Genomic DNA, 17,450 nt, shown 5'->3' with positions numbered 1-17,450 from the left:
TTGCCCTCCGCACCCCCATTGCTGTGCTCTCCTCCGTGGCTCCGAAGCTTCCCCCCACACCACCCGCAGTCTCTGCCCCCGAAGAGTCTTCCTAGTGTGTGGAAACCTTTCTTCCTTTATAGCTCCCTCCCACTGGTGTAGGTCCCGTCCCTATCCTTTTGTCTCTGTTTATTCTTTTTTCTTTTGCCCTACCCAGGTTCGTGGGGAGTTTCTTGCCTTTTGGGAGGTCTGAGGTCTTCTGCCAGCGTTCAGGTGGTGTTCTGTAAGAGTTGTTCCACATGTAGATGTGTTTCTGATGTATTTGTGGGGAGGAAGGTGATCTCCACGTCTTACTCTTCTGCCATCTTGAAGGTCTCCCACGAGTAGTTGTAACAGAGACCATGTGGACTGAAAAGCAGAAAATATTTACTATCTGCCCTTTAGAAAAAATCTTTCTGAGGCCTGTATGCTAATATCTGTGTTATATAACTTTGACTAGTTAAAAAATAATATAAAATAATTGGAGATTATCCCATCTCCAACATAGATATCATTTCACAATTGTAAATCTGAAAAATTCTCAATGGCATGTCATTGAAATTTCCTGCCTTTAAAGAGGTTTCAGTAAAAATCGTCAAGGAAACATTTTTATGTGGTTTTTAATATGATCAATCCATGGAAGGAAATTACATTTCCCTATGACAGGATCTGCATTGTGTCAGAAGAGCAATTGAAAAGGTGGAAAAATTTAATCAATCAATTCATCATTTTGTGTACAAAGTAAGTAGTTCGAAGGTTGTTTTTCCTTGCCTGAACTCACTGTAGCAACTGCCTGGCCACCAGGCAAGTTGGCAGAGTAGTGAGAGTTACCAGCTAGCCGGGTAACTAATACCAGGAGCTCTCAGAGTGAGAGGACTGGACATAATGATTTTTTTTTGGGTGCGGGGGGTGAGGTATAGTTGCTTTACAATGTTATGTTAGTTTCTGCTTTATAATGAAGTGAATCAGCTATTTGTATACATATATCCCTCCCTCTTGTACCTCCCTCTGCCCCCCTGCCCACCATCCCACCCATCTAGGTCACCACAGAGCACCAAGCTGAGCTCCCTGTGCTATACAGCAGGTTCCCACTAGCTATCTGTTTTACACATGGTAATGTATATATGTCAATCCCAATCTCCCAGTTCATCCCAATCCTCCTCCCCCCACCATGTCCATATGTCCGTTCTCTGCATCTACATCTCTATTCCTGCCCTGCAAATAGGTTCATCTGTACCATTTTCCTACATTCCACATATATGAGTTAATATACGATATTTGTCTTTTTCTTTCTGACTTACTTCACTCTGTATGACAGACTCTAGGTCCATCCGCCTCTCTACAAATGACCCGATTTCATTCTTTTTATGGCTAATATTCCATTTTATATATGTACCATATCTTCTTTATCCATTCATCTGTTGATGGACATTGAGGTTGCTTCCATGTCCTGGCTATTGTAAATAGTTCTGCAATGAACATTGGAGTGTATGTGTCTCTTTGAATTATGGTTTTCTCAGGGTATATGCCCAGTAGTGGGATTGCTGGATCATATGATAGTTCTATTTTTAGTTTTTTAAGGAACCTCCATACTATTCTCCATAGTGGCTGTATCAATTTACATTCCCACCAACAATGCAAGACAGTTCCCTTTTCTCCACACCCTCTTGAGCATTTATTGTTTGTAGATATTTTAATGATGGCCATTCTGACCGGTGTGAGGTGATACCTCATTGCAGTTTTGATCTGCATTACTCTAATAATTAGTGATGCTGAGCATTTTTTCATGTGCCTCTTGGCCATCTGTATGTCTTTTTTGGAGAAATGTCTATTTAGGTCTTCTGCCCATTTTTTGATTGGGTTGTTTGTTTTTTTGGTATTGAGCTGCATGACTTGTTTTGGAGATTAGTCCCTTGTCCATTGCTTTGTTTGCAAATATTTTCTCCCATTCTGAGTGTTGTCTTTCCATCTCATTTATGATTTTCTTTGTTGTGCAAAAGCTTTTAAGTTTCATTAGGTCCCATTTGTTTATTTATGTTTTTATTTTCATTAGGAGGTGGGTCAGAAAAGATCTTGCTGTGATTTATGTCAAAGTGTGTTCTGCCTATGTTTTCCTCTAAGAGTTTTATAGTGTCTGGTATTACATTTAGGTCTTTAATCCATTTTAAGTTTATTTTTGTATATGGTGTTAGGAAGTGTTCCAATTTCATTCTTTTACATGTAGATGTCCAGTTTTCCCAGCACCACTTATTAAAGGGACAGTCTTTTCTCCATTGTATATTCTTGCCTCCTTTCTCATAGATTAGGTGACCATAGGTGCATGGGTTTATCTCTGGGCTTTCTGTCCTGTTCCATTGATCTATATTTCTGTTTTTGTGCCAGTACCATACTGTCTTGATTATTGTAGCTTTGTAGTATAGTCTGAAGTCAGGGAGGCTGATTCTTCCAGCCCTGTTTTTCTTTCTCAAGATTGCTTTGCCTTTTCAGGGTCTTTTGTGTTTCCATGTAAATTGTAAAATATTTTGTCCTAATTCTGTGCAAAATGCCATTGGTAATTTGATAGGGATTGCATTGAATCTATAGATTGCTTTGGGTAGTGTAGTCATTTTCACAATATTAATTCTTCCAATCCAGGAACATGGTATGTCTCTCCATCTGTTTGTGTCATCTTTAATTTCTTTCATCAGTGTCTTTTAGTTTTCTGCATACAGGTCTTTGATTTCTTTCAACAGTCTCTTATAGTTTTCTTAGTACCGGTCTTTTACCTCCTCAGTTAGGTTTATTCCTAGGTATTTTATTCTTGTTGCAATGGTAAATGGGATTGTTTCCTGAATTTTTCATTCTGATCTTTCGTTGTTAGTGTATAGGAATGCAAGATATTTCTGTGCATTAATTTTGTATCCTGCAACTTTACCAAATTCATGGATTAGCTCTAGTAGTTTTCTGGTGGCATCTTTAGGATTTTCTATGTATAGTATCATGTCATCTGCAAACAGTGACAGTTTTACTTCTTCCTTTCTAATTTATATTCCTTTTATTTCTTTTTCTTTTTAGATTGCCGTGGCTAGGACTTCCAAACTATGTTGAATAATAGTGGCGAGAGTGGACATCCTTGTCTTGTTCCTGATCTTAGAGGAAATGCTTTCAATTTTTCACCATTGAGAATGATGTTAGATGTGGGTTTGTTGTATATGGCCTTTATTATGTTGAGGTATGTTCCCTCTATGCCCACTTTCTGGAGAGTTTTTATCATAAATGGTATTGAATTTTGTCAAAAGCTTTTTCTGCATCTATTGAGATGATGATATGGTTTTTATTCTTTAATTTGTTGATATGGTGTATCACATTGATTGATTTGCATATATTGAAAAATCCTTGCATCCCTGGGATAAATCCCACTTGATCATGTTGTATGACCCTTTTAATGTGTTGTTGGATTCTGTTTGCTAGTATTTTGTTGAGTATTTTTGTGTCTATGTTTGTCAGTGATATTGGTCTGTAATTTTCTTTTTATGTTATATCTTTGTCTGGTTTTGGTATCAGGGTGATGATGGCCTTGTAGAATGAACTTGGGAGTGTTCCTTCCTCTGCAATTTTTTGGAAGAGTTTTAGAAGCATGGGTGTTAGTTCTTTGCTCAGTGTTTGATAGAATTCACCTATGAAGCCATCTGGTCCTGGACTTTTGTTTGTTGGAAGATTTTTAATTGAAGTTTCAATTTCATTACTTGTGACTGGTTTATATATTCTATTTCTTCCTGGTTAAGTCTTGGAAAGTTGTACCTTTCTATGAATTTGTCCATTTTTTCCATGTTGTCCATTTTGTTGGCCTGTAGTTGCTTGTAGTACTCTCTTATGATCCTTTGCATTTCTGCAGTGTCAGTTGTAATTTCTCCTTTTTCATTTCTAATTTTATTGATTTGAATCCTCTCCTTTTTTTTCTTGACAAGTCTGGCTAAAGATTTATCAATTTTGTTTATCTTCTCAAAGAAGTAGCTTTTCTTTTCTTTGATTTTAGCTATTGTTTTCTTCATTTCTATTTTATTTATTCTGCTCTGATTTCTTTCCTTCTACTAACTTTGGGTTTTGTTTGTTCTTCTTTCTCTAGTTGCTTTAGGTGTAAGGTTAGGTTGTTTATTTGAGATTTTTCTTGTTTCTTGAGGTGGGATTGAATTGCTATAAACTTCCCTCTTAGAACTGCTTTTGCTGCATCCCATAGGTTTTGGGTTTTCATGTTTTAATTGTTTGTTTCTATGTAGTTTTAAATTTCCTCTCTGATATTTTTCAGTTATCTCATGGTTATAATAGTGTATTGTTTAGCCTCCATGTGTATGTGCTTTTACAGTTTTTTCCCCCTGTAATTTATTTCTAATCTCATAGTGTTGTGGTTGGACAAGATGCTTGATGTGATTTCAATTTTCTTAAATTTACCATGGCTTGATTTGTGACCCAAGATGTGATGTATCCTGCAGATTTTTCCATGTGCACTTGAGAAGAGAGTGTATTCTGCTGCTTTCAAGTGGAATGTTCTATAAATATCAATTAAGTCTGTCTGGTCAGTTGTGTTATTTAAAGCTTGTGTGTCCTTATTTATTTCCTGTCTGGATGATTTGTGCATTAGTGAAATTGGGGTGTTGACGTCCCCCACCATATTGTGTTACTGTTGATTTCCCCTTTTATGTTTGCTAGCATTTGCCTTATGCATTTAGGTGGTCCTATGTCGGGTGCATAAATATTTACAATTGTTATGTCCTCTTCTTTGATTGATCCCTTGATCATTATGTAGTGTCCTTCCTTGTCTCTTATAAGAGTCTTTATTTCAAAGTCTGGTGTATCTGATACAGTAGTGCTACTCCAGCTTTCTTTTGATTTCCATTTGCATGTAATATCTTTTTCCATCCCCTTACTTTCAGTCTGTATGTGTCTCTAGGTCTGAAGTGTGTCTCTTGTAGACAGCATATATAAAGGTCTAGGTTTTGTATCTATTCAGCTAATGTGTGCCTTTTGGTTGGAGCCTTTAATCCATTATCGATATGTATATTCCTATTACCATTTTCTTTATTGTTTTGTGTTTGTGTTGGTAGGTTTTTTCTTTTCTTTGTTTCCCACCTAGAGAAGTTCCTTTAGCGTTTGTTTTACAGCTGGTTTGGTGGTGCTGAATTCTCTTAGCTTTTGCTTGTCTGTAAAGCTTTTGATTTCTCTGTTGAATCTGAATGAGAGCCTTGCTGGGTAGAGTAATCTTGGTTGTAGGTTTTTCCCTTTCGTCACTTTAAATATATCCTGCTGCTCCCTTCTGGCCTGCAGAGTTTCTGCTGAAAAGTCAGCTGATAACCTTATGGGGATTACCTTGTATGTTATTTTTTTGCTTTTTCCTTTGCTGTTTTTAATATTTTTTCTTTGAATTTAATTTTTGTTAGTTTGATTAATATGTGTTTTGGCATGTTTCTCCTTCAGTTTCTCCTGTATGGGACTCTGTGCGTTTACTGGACTTGGGTGCCTATTTTCTTTCTCATGTTAGGGAAGTTTTTGACTGTAATCTCTTCAAATATTTTCTCAGATCCTTTGCCTTTCTCTTCTTCTTTTGGGTGCCTATAATTCTAATGTTGTTGTGTTTAATGTTGTCCCAGAGGCTCTGAGACTGTCCTTAATTCTTTTCTTTCTTTTTTCTTTATTCTGCTCCTCGGCAGTTATTTCCACCCTTCTATCTTCCAGCTCACTTATTGGTTCTTCTGTCTCTGTTATTCTGCTATTGATTCCTTCTAGTGTATTTTTTATTCCTGTTATTGTGTTGTTCATCACTGTTTGTTATTTAGTTCTTCTAGGTCCTTTTAAAACATTTCTTGTATTTTCTCGATCTGTGCCTCCATCCTATTTCTGAGATTTTGGATCATCTTTGCTATCATTACTCTGAATTCTTTTTCAGGTAAGTTGCCTAATTCCTCTTCATTTATTTGGTCTTGTAGGTTTTTACCTTGCTTCTTCATCTGTAACATATTTTTGATGTCTCATTTTTTTTGATGGGTGGGGCTGTATACCTGTCTTGCTGGTTGTTTGGCCTGAGGCATCCAGCACTAGAGTTTGCAGGCAGTTGGGCAGAGCTGGGTCTTGGTGCCGAGATGAGGACCTCTGAGAGATCTCACACTGATTAATATTCCCTGGGACCTGAAGTTCTCTGTTAGCTCAGTGCGTTGGGCTCAGCACTCCCACCACAGGAATTCAGGCCCGAACCCTGGCCTGGGAACCAAAACCCTGCCAGCTGTGCAGCATGGCAAAAGAAAAAAAAAAAAGCAACAAATAGAAAAGAGCAGAATAATAACAAAAAGTAAAAAATAAAATAAAATTAGAAAGAGTAACAATAAAAATGAAATAACAACAACAAAACAAAACAGAACCACAACAGCAAAAAATAAAGAAAAATAATAAAAAAGAATAAAAATAAGGAAAAAATAAAAAAATAAAAAATTCCCTGGTGCCTCCCCTATCAGTGTTCTTGCCCCCACGATGAGCTACAGCCTACCCCTGCCTCCTCCGTAGGCCTCCGAGACCTCTAGGTAGGTCTCTGGACCCACTGTGTCAGCCTCACCTCTGTTTTCCTTTCATCAGTGTCTATTCATGAAGCTGGCCTGGAGCACACATGCCCACACAGGCCAGCTGGGGTGCAGGCCTCCACAGGCGTGCCTGTAGGGCCCGGCACAGCTGGAGGAGACCTTGGAGGGGGGTGGTGCTCCGGCCTGCCTGGACCTGTGCTGCCAGAGGAGGCCCTGTTGGGGCGGCACTCAGTCTACCAGGACCCATGTGGCCAGAGGAGGCTTTGGTGGAGGCGGGGCTTAGGGCTGGGACCCGCACGGCCCTCGGAGGCCTTGTAGGGGGTGGTACTCAGGTCTGCTGGGACCTGCACAGCTGGAGGAGGCCCCAGCTGGGGTGGGGCTCAGGCCTGGGACTCATGTGGCTGGAAGAGGCCTTGGGGGGGGCAGGGCTCAAGCCCCAGGGACCCACGGAGCTGGAGGGGGTCCTGGGGGGTGGGGCAGGCCTGGGATCCATGCAGCTGGGGGGACCCTGGGGGGTGGGGGTTCAGGCCCAGGACCCCAGCAGGCTTGCTGGGGTCCAGGCAGGTGGGGGAGGCACTGGCCGTGTTCACCTCTGATCCCCTGACAGTCCCTCCCTGTCCCCACTGATCCCCTCGCTGTGAGTGGGCCCCTCGGAGTGTGGGAACCTCTCCCCTCTTCAGGCCCTCCTCCGGTAACAGTCTTGTCCTGCCTCCACTCTTCTCCCCCGCCCCTTCCCTCCCATATGGGGAAGGGGATTCCTCCCCGTGTGGGGATTCCTCCCATCCCCTTAGGTGTCCGAGGTCCCCCACCAGCACCTAGTAGATGCCCTAGTTGTGAGGAGGTGTGATCTCCACATCCTCCAAGTATGCCATCTTCTGGACATGATGATTGTTAAAGCCCAGTGCTGGACTAACATGCTATCATCCTGTAAGTTCCAGCTGGCCTTCTTGTATACCATGTCAGCATGCTGGCCTACTGGATGCATTGCCTGAACTTCGAAGGGGATAGCACACCCAGGCAAGGAGAATCTGTTTGGACTGTCCACTAACTAGTGTTCTGTAGCTGATTTGCTCTCTCTGGACACTAGGATGGTGGCTTCAATGCTAGTCAGGGTCACTCAGTTCAGGTTCCCCTTCTTAATATCAGGAGAAAAACTGCATCCACACTGTGGAATGCATTATACTAGGTAACCAGGAAACTTAAATATTAAAACACACACACACACACACACACACACACACACACACACGTTTGTGACTCTACCCAGGCATGACAATATGGTGACTCTGGATTAATGTTAAATGATTCCAGTTGTTCTGGAGAGGCCGCTTAGCTAGGTTCTCTTCTGGTCCAAGGCTGGGTACTTTAATTCTTTTGCCATCCCAATTCTGTTCAGCCTCCCTCTATATCTGGTGCTAGTCTTTTTGACACATTGATCCATAAAACTTTTCTTTTTAATTTAACAAAACATTTTTATAATACTTTGGACCCCCATACAGTATAGAGCCATAGTTACCTTCTTGACCTCTTCCCCATGACTTCCTCTGACTCATGTCTTTATATTTCCTGGTTCCTTGTTTGCTCTGACCTTGGATTATCCACCTATAGCATCCTGGCCTCCTGGCCTTTCTTAGCCCGGTCCCTGCCCCTCATCGGTACTGTTTCTCTCAGCTTGTAGCGTTGCCGGCTCAAACCAAACCAAAGCAAAAACTCTGTTGACACCTATAATCACAAACATGGCCCTTGCTCACCTAAGGGCATGTCAGCCAATAATTATCACAACCAATCTCCTTTCCCCATCATCAGCACCCTGTGCTCCTCTATGTCCCCCAGATACTGTGCTCTTTCATGGTTCCATTTTAAGCTGTTCCTCTGCTGGAACACACCCTGTGCCCTTTGCCCGGAGCATGCCTCTCACCTCAGCTCAGTTGTCTCTGACTCCTCTGGAGAGATTTACACTCTCTCATTTTTAATCCTCAATATTTTTTCTTAATGTTACTGTATTGAAATTGTACGGAAATTATTTATTTTTGTGCTTGTTTGCTCCTTGGTTGCAAATTGTGCAGTAGTCGTTTTATAGACCATGCCCCTTGAACAACATTGGTCACAAGTAAGTCTTCAACAAAAGTCTGAGGAATGAATGTGCTGTTCTTGAAAACTCCTTACAACCTTAAGTCTAAGGTTTTATGAATATAGACAAAATTATGGCCACAAATTCATTCAATAGCAATATTTATTAAGTACCTATTATGTACCAGACTCTGATGTGGTGCGTGATATGCCTCAAAGAGCAAAACAAACATCCCTGTGCCCTTGGAGTTTACTCAGTGGTGAGATGCCAGCAAAGAATAATAGATGTCATAAATAATCCAATTCTACAATATGTTAGACGGTAATAAGTACTACAACAAAAGGAAAAAATGGAGCAAGGTCAGAGAGATTAGCAGTGTTGGTATTAAGGTGGACAATTTCCAGTTACCCACTATTGCTTTTAAATATGGCATCTACTAATACCTAACACCTGTGCAAACAGTTGAAACACTTTATGAGCTTATTTAATTCTTTTACTAATCATAGGAGGTAGACATCACTATTCTCATTAGCTTTATTAATATGGATTAGGAAACTTCAGAGAGAGGTTCAGTAATTTGACTAAGGTCACACAGCTAATACATGGTAGGCAGTCTGATCTAAAAGTTTAGGTTCTTAATCAGTATTAATTAATACCCTGATACCTATGGGAGGTGATACATTTTCTATATTCTCCACTTCACTTTCTCGATATACAGTAATTTTTTCTTTTAAAGACAATAGTTTTATTCGAAGGTAAGGAATCTCTTTACAGCCAGGGGGCAGCAAACGATTGCTTTTGAACTATGTATAGGGCAAGTGAAAAAATGCAGATAGCTTTTTAAACTGCTTAATTGTAGTTAATAAGCCCCCAAATAAGAAAATGCAAGTCTTTCCTGGGCTTTTCTTTATGCTTTTAGAATAAAATTAATTACTTTCATGTTAAAGGAACATTTTAAAATAATTACTTTAAAGTACTAAATTTATATAAAGACTAATCACCATCTTGATCTGAATCTTGATCTGAATATCAGAATCTCTAATATTTTTCCACTTTGATTTTATAATGTTTTTAAATGCCAGAATGTGTATTCATTACAAATATTTTAATTGCTGTTTTCACAAGAGAATGGAATAAAATTAGAAATGGAATTTAAAATTTATGTATAAAGATATATATATATTTTTTTGTGGTACGCGATCCTCTCCCTGTTGTGGCCTCTCCTGTTGCGGAGCAACGCGCAGGCTCAGCGGCCATGGCTCACGGGCCCAGCCGCTCCGCGGCATGTGGGATCTTCCCGGACCGGGTCACGAACCCGTGTCCCCTGCATCGGCAGGCGGACTCTCAACCACTGTGCCACCAGGGAAGCCCTAAAGATATTTTTTAAAGATTCAAAAAGAAAGAAAGTGGTGTGGAAATATGACCACCAACTTAAATATTAATTTAGGTTTTCTGCGTTGTAAAAAGGCACGATTGCTAGATACTGTAAATGAAGATTCGAGGGTGCTTTTAGGGCTTTTTAAAGGAATAATACATAGAATAGCAGAATGCGGCATTTGATAGTAAATAGCAACTCAGTAATTCTTAGATAACCTAATGGGGAAACAGACATCATATTTCTACAAATCAATGGAAAGAAATGGAATTGGGGCAGAGGATTATTAACATTCTGATGGACATGAATTTTAAAACTGAGAGGATTCATATTCATTTATTAACCATCAGACAGATACTAATCCAAAATGAGGAATGCAAGCATTCCCCTTGGAATGACTGTGGTGTGAAAAGAAACAAGACGGGAGACAGGACGGCCAGTGCCAAGCGGGGGTGGGTGAATTTTGCCCCGTAGACTGCTGGTTCTGTGTGAGCTCTTCCTCAGGCTGGGTTACCTGCCCGAGGCCTAGACCCCCAGACTTACCGCTGGGAGGGGCCTCCAAAGACCCCTCTCCAAGAGCCTCCTCTCAGGAGGCCACCACCCGAGGTCGGTTTCTTTTAGTTAGAACAGCCTCTTAAAAATAGTAAGTGTGCTCCGAGGGAAAACACATTATACTACCAGTTATCGTTAACGCTTTTGGATAACTGATTTCCTCAGCTAACTTTCTTCAGAATAGGGAGCAGGTTTTAGCCTTTCTCCCAGGGCTCAGGTCTTGCTTTATTAACCCCTTCCTCCTGGGGCCTTCCCTAACCTCCCCCACGTCGAGGCCACGGACAACGTGTCTTGCTCTCGCTTGAATCCTTCCGACCCTAGCAGAGACCGAGTGGCTGGAAGAAAAGGGGAGTGGTGGGGGGCGTGTTGGGAGAAAGATGTTCCCAGAGAGTGCCGAGCAGGCAGGGCTTCGATCCCTGGAAGGAGAAGGCAGAGGACGAGGCCTGCAGGTGGAGGGTAGGGGGCCGTGAAAGAAATGTATTGTATACACTTCAAGATATTGTTAAAAGGTGGTTGTTTGCAGAGGTGAGAGAAAATAATCATCTGGACTTCTCCGGGTTCTAAATTAAAGCTGGATCCCACATCCATTTATAAGGCTTCATATTTGACAAAGAACTTTCCACTTCTTTTTCTCAAATAACAAACATAAGCAGAGGCCCTTTTGATATATACGTTTGAGGATCCCGAGGAAGGTTCTATGCACAGGGAAACATGATATATTTAGTGTATGTCCAAACGTGTTTTATATATAATATAAACATTGTGGAATATTCATATTTATAAATTTACATCATATCCATATGCTTATATATCTACATGATATTTATATTTCCCCCGTTATGGTCCTAACTCTAGTTGGCCCCGTGGGTGCTGCTTCACCGGCCCACGTCCTTTGTACAGACTCTTCTCAGATTTGAGCTCCTTTAGGGACTGCCCGCCCCCCACCCCCCCACCCCACCTCCCATAACCCCAACCCAACCTGCCCCTGCCTGCTGAGATTTTCCAACTGTTGCTGTGGAATCTAAACTGCTGTGGAATCATGTGTGTATCTCTCTTCCAACTCTTAAAAAAGTCTATTGGATATTAGTTTTAGTACATTTGTATTGTCAGCTTCCTTACATGATTTTAAGCTCTTTGAGCTTCTTCATCTTCATATCCTCTGCAGTGCTCAGCACCGCAGTGGCAGTGTTCCTGCCTCCGTGCCTTTGCACTTGCTGCCCCCTTTGCCAGGAGTGCCAGATATCTGCTTGGCTAGCTCTTTCACTTCCTTGAGAGCTCGACTCAAATTCACCTTGTCAGTGCCTAAAATCCTCCTGCCCCACTGCATTTTGTAACTCACTTTCCTACTTTATTTTTTCTCTTTAGTACAAAATATATCTAGTATTCTATATATTTTTGCTCATTAATCTGGTTCATTTTCTGTCTAAATTGCATGTTCCATGAGGACAGAGATTTTCGTCTCTTTTGTTTAGAACTATATCCCCAGTGCTTAGCACACAGTAGGTGTCCAATAAGTATTTAGCAAATAAAGGAATAAATAAATAGCAGCATTAAATAAATGCAGTAGAAATGAATCAGAGTATACAGGCATTGGATCTGAGCCTAGAACTGATGTCAAGGGAAACGAGTGATTTTTTTCCAACATGTGTAGAAGGGCATTAGTTAAGTTAATTCACAGTTACCTATATCTGTTAAGTTTATGAAATGCCAAATAATTGTTTCATTAATGTTTCATATATATGTATATATATAAAATTAAAAAAATAAAGAGTGGGTATGTAAAGATTTCCAACCGATTTTTACAGACCAAAGGGAAACATAGGTCTTTGTCTCCTGGATTGTCAGAGAAATGATTATGCTTCTAAGACATCTGTTCATCTCATCATTTTTTGTTTCCTCCTGTGGTTTATGCAATTGAGCCCAATGTTATGTATTTGTTTACATAATATGGCATATGGTATTGGTCAGTTCTGACCATAGAAATGTCCTGAAGATTTTCAGTAGCACTGGGCCTCACAATGTATGGTTTTGTCATTGAAAAATTAGATTTTTATTCTGGTAAACAAATGAGTACTGAGCAATTTGACAGGAATTTTGAATAAAGATGTTTAGATTTCTCACCCCACTGTACAATACTGAATTGCAAGATTTAGTGAGCTAATACTAAATAAGTAGTTTTTTCACTCATGAAAGGTAAGCTTGGATCTGGGCCAATTTGGGGAACTTGACATTCCAGAATGAAGCTTGGAAAATACTGGGACTTTTAGAACAATTTGTGAAAATAATTCACTATTCATTTGAATACAGACATTTTCCAGAAAGCATTGCCCTTGAAAAGCTTTGAAATTTTATCTTGGAGAACAGAAAAAAAATTTGAGAAATATGATTACCCTTATGAACATTGTATGATTTTGCTTCTAGGAAAAGAAGACTTTATCTTATAATCCTGATCTGCTTTATTTAGTCAATTTCCCTCAGTTTTAATTAGAATTCTTGATTTTGTCAAATATTTATAAAGTGGACTTAGTAAGGAGAGACTTTATTTGCAAGGATTATTGCAAAGGGGGGAAAGGTCTATTGCAATGTTGTGAGGGGGCTACTGCCGTAGAGAGAACCAGTGACCGTGAGATCTGCAGTGTCTTAAGAGTTAGGCAAAAGGGCTTTTATAAGAGGAGTGGACAAAGCTAGAAAGAGCCTGGTGTGGGGAAGTGGGATGAAAGGATGGCAGACAGGACAGTAGATCAGAGAATGTTTTATCTTGACACCAGCCTCTTCTCCAGGAAGACCCATATATAGGGGCTGTATGCTGTCTCAGGCTGAGAGTAGGCTCAAGTTCAGGGACTGAAAAAGGAGAGGAGCTTAACCAAAGTTTGGTTACCAAACATTTTATTCCCGTTTGTCAGTGGGGACAAGGGATTGAGCTAATCATTTGTGAAGCAAAGGCTGGCCTTGCCACAGGTAAACAAAGGGCATCTGTGAGTCTCAACTAAGTCGAGTCATGTGGGAAGGGTGGTTCTAAGCTGTTTTCCAGGACACAAAAGAGTGGGAGAATTCCTGTAACCTTCGCTGTTTGCCAGGAACACGGGGCTCAGGTTAAATTCAACATTGTCAGCCTGTCTACCTAGAATGATTTTGGACGATAGTCTGGCCTTGTTCTGTTTTCTTTATAAAAAGATTACAGTGAAAATAATCTCCTGGTTACTAATTTGAAATTTCCTCTCCAGGATGTTCCTGGGGGAGAAAGTGTGAATATATAAAATATCTCATTAAAATAAAAAGGTGCGTTTGAAGCTTTTTACTTGCAGATGAAGTATGTATTAAAGGAAGTGATTCTCTGGTTTATATGGCAGCTGACTTGCAAAGGCATTGCATATTTAATTTTTACAATGCGAATTGTAGGATAAAAGAAATCTTCTTTAAAACATTGATTAATCAAAATTAATATTTAAAAACTTTACCATAAAGGTAAATTCCCAGGTCACCCTAAGCTACTTGCTTTACAAAAAAATTAGACTACTTCCTGACCCTCTGGGAAGTTGCATTCTACAATGAATGATAGTGTTATGGCAAAAAGCTGCATACAGATAGAAAGAATTAAAGATAAAAAGCTAAGTGTTTCATTTTGTTGTATTGTGTTAAAAAAGGCCATCAAAACACAAAATTTATATTTAAATCAGTTCATTCTTTTCAGAAACATATTGGATACATCAACTGAGAGAGAACTGCCCATTTTATTTTCTCTTGCAGCTATGTATTTATATTAAATTTTGATTTTCCTCAAAGCAACTCGAAGAAAATGTATAATTTTTTAAGCCTCTGAAATTCCAAACATATGTAAAACAAATAAAAACAGGCTGGAGGTGGGAAAACTTTTGAGGAACATTTTGTAAAAGTGGCCACCTTGCAGGAAAATTTATTCCCACTGGGCCCAGTCCATAAGGAAAGCTTGTATCCAGTCTGAGTTCTGTCACTCACCAGCTGGATGACTCCAAGGTCACCTAAATTTTCCTAGCTTCGGTTTCCTTATCTGAAATGAAGACTAGATGGTGCATAAGGATAAGTGTAGTTTTAAAAGTTTATCGTATTGTCTTAAAGCCAGAAATTCCTTAATTTATGAAGCAATTTAAAAAATCTGTATCATCAACAGATTTCCACCCCTAAAAGGTTTGTAGAAAATGCAATTAGAGAAGAGGGTAAGAAAGAAGGAGAAAAAAGAAAACTATATACAGTAAAAGGCTCAGGAGAGAGATTTTCCCTGAAAAGGGCTGAGTGCTCAGGGAAAAAATAATGTTTGCTGGTAACACTTTCTCCAGGATCCTGCATTCCTCTTCACCTCACCCTGGCCATGTATCTCTACGGGGTCATCACTTATGCCAAAGCAACTCCCCTCTTTCTGTTTTTCTTCTCTTCTTCCTTCTGTCTCTGCAAAATACTCACCCTCTCAGCAGCCAAGGCTCATCCTGGTTTCCAGAATTAGCTGCACCTATGACAGCCTCATCACTTTTTCCCAGAGCCCTCTACAAACCATGTATAAAATGGCTTTTGTTGCTATTTCCATTTTCAGACAGTAGATGTCTCTGGTTTACTGTTAAAGAGGTCTTCCCAGTTGTCATCAGTGTTCCCAGGTCTCCTGTAGCAAGTTATGTATTGAACCACCTTAGAGTTAGAAATGTTTGATTTCAACTTGTTTGTAATCATATCTTCTAGGCAGTAATTTTACAAATTTATGTAAAATCCACAAACAGTGCTTCCTCGTCTTGGATATTTCTGTAGAAGAGTTATTTTCTCATTGTGATGCCGGTGGATGGGGAAAACTAGCTCCTCGTCTTAGAGATCTCATTAAATCATGCCATCTTCCATGAGGTGTTTGAGATGCTGCCTTTTGGAAAACTTGTATAATTGACAATATCTTCCAGCTAAATATTTGAAGTTCTAGTTCTAATTAAAAAAAAAAAACTTTTCAAGTTGTATCACCCATTTTATTTTTATGCCTCTTGTATATTTCTTTCTCTTTAAGCTATAAGACATTCTTTAGTCTTAAAAGAGTTCAGAATCAGTTTTCCAGAGACACTTTGCCATTTTCTCTTAATGCCGTGCCAGTAAGGTAAAGGGAGCATTATAGAGCAGATATACACATCTCCACGCCAGATACCTAAAATATACTTGCTGGCTTCAGAAAGATCTGCCTACCCTTTGTAAAAATTTTAAAAATGCTTTTATGAGAGATATCTTAAGAATTTTAATGGAAAACAAAATTATGGTGAATCTGATGAAAATTTATCTTTTCATTAATAAATTTATAATTTTTGTAACTCTAGTGAGAAATGTTCCCAGCATACAATTCCATTTATTTCACTGAATGGATATTTAAAAACTTAAGTTCAGGAATTCCCTGGTGGTCCAGTGGTTAGGACTCTTCACTTTCACTGCTGAAGGCCCAGGTTCAATCCCTGGTCAGGGAACTAAGATCCCACAAGTCATGTGTGACCAAAAACAAGCAAAACAAACAAACAAACAAACAAACAACCCCCATAAGTTCTTCTTTCCTTTCCTTCCGTTTTTCCCTTGGTATCTGACCAAATGCCATGTAAGACCAAAAACGTAAATGCATAAATTAAAATAAAGAGCATTTTAATTTCCATTAAAAAGGTCTCTAAAACTCATAGTTTTTCACATCTTGATTCATATTGGCTTTTCTGCAAAATGTCTTTTTAATTACAAAAGTTAATCAGTTCTTGGTGCTGTTGTTTAAGAGGGTAACCTAAATATTTTAGGAGGTAAATTAAATTTTTGATGAGCTCTGTGATTAGCATTAAAACCACTTCAAGATCTTCTATATACTCTCAAATATGATGATTTTGAACAGATTATAATTTAAAAATGATCTCTGCTATCTCTTCCAACAGTAGCGTCCTGTCATCTCACTGTTTCCCTCTTACTCTCCAATTACCTGAATGCTTACACTCTGAACACAGCCCTTCCCCGACCTGATGATGGCTTTGTGTAGCTGTCATTCTAGATTTATTGCTTAGTTTGGGAAAGAGCTGTTTCAACAGCACATGCCCTGCAGACTCTCAGAACTAGCAAAAACTGTTCGTTTAAAGAAAAATATTAGTCAATACCTCACATGCCTGTAATTCTGAAATTATGTAGGTTTTTTTTTTTCTGAATAAAGTTAGAAATCCAAAACAACAAGAAAAATTTCTTAACTTCATCCTAACTCTGTGATATTGCTGTCTGGCAATAGCCATGGCCAAACCCACGATTTAAGTTTCAGACTTAGTAAGTGCGAAATCATCTTCAAGAGCCAGAATACACAAAGCAGCAGTTGTGACAATATCCTTCTACAACGCATGTTAGAAAGAACATCACAAACACATTGCCAGAATTATTAATTTTCTAGAAGAAAAACACGTGAAGCAAATGTTCTTGTAAAACTAATATAGTTCATGCCTTGAAAATTGCTTTAACTAGCAATAATATATTGCTGTTGAATTGTACGTTCAAGACATTGGAATTCTTGTTAATTCATACTTTAACTGTTTTGTAACTACACATACTCGAGGATACCAAATATCTTTAATTAAAAGCTGAAGTTCTGAGGACTCAGACAATTTTCTGGGTCCCAGTCCTTTATACCTAAGAATGAGAAAATGGAAGGTAAGGGTGCAGGTAACATTGCCTCTTTCTCCTTCCTCTTCACGTGTCTCGTAACCAGTCCCAATTTGGTAAAATAACTTCACTTAGGGGGTCTGTCCTCAAGTTCAATATCCCAAACAACCTTTCTCTCTTCCAAACTGTAGTATTGTAAATCCCCTTGTTTCTGTCTCTTCCTTCAGGTTAAAAAGCCAGTGGCCATTTGGAATCTTCTCTCTCTCTCTCCTGTTCT

General features: G+C 39.3%; 1 long non-coding RNA gene across 1 annotated transcript in view; it reads left to right on the top strand.

Annotated features, from left to right (window-relative positions):
• Window positions 1-17,450, top strand: part of LOC132593761 (uncharacterized) — a 138,230-nt gene that overhangs the window by 29,500 nt on the left and 91,280 nt on the right. The gene's annotated exons all lie outside the window — the stretch shown is intronic.

Source organism: Globicephala melas, chromosome 17, assembly GCF_963455315.2.
Source record: "Globicephala melas chromosome 17, mGloMel1.2, whole genome shotgun sequence".
NCBI lineage: Eukaryota > Metazoa > Chordata > Mammalia > Artiodactyla > Delphinidae > Globicephala > Globicephala melas.
This window is presented reverse-complemented; position numbering and strand designations above follow the sequence as displayed.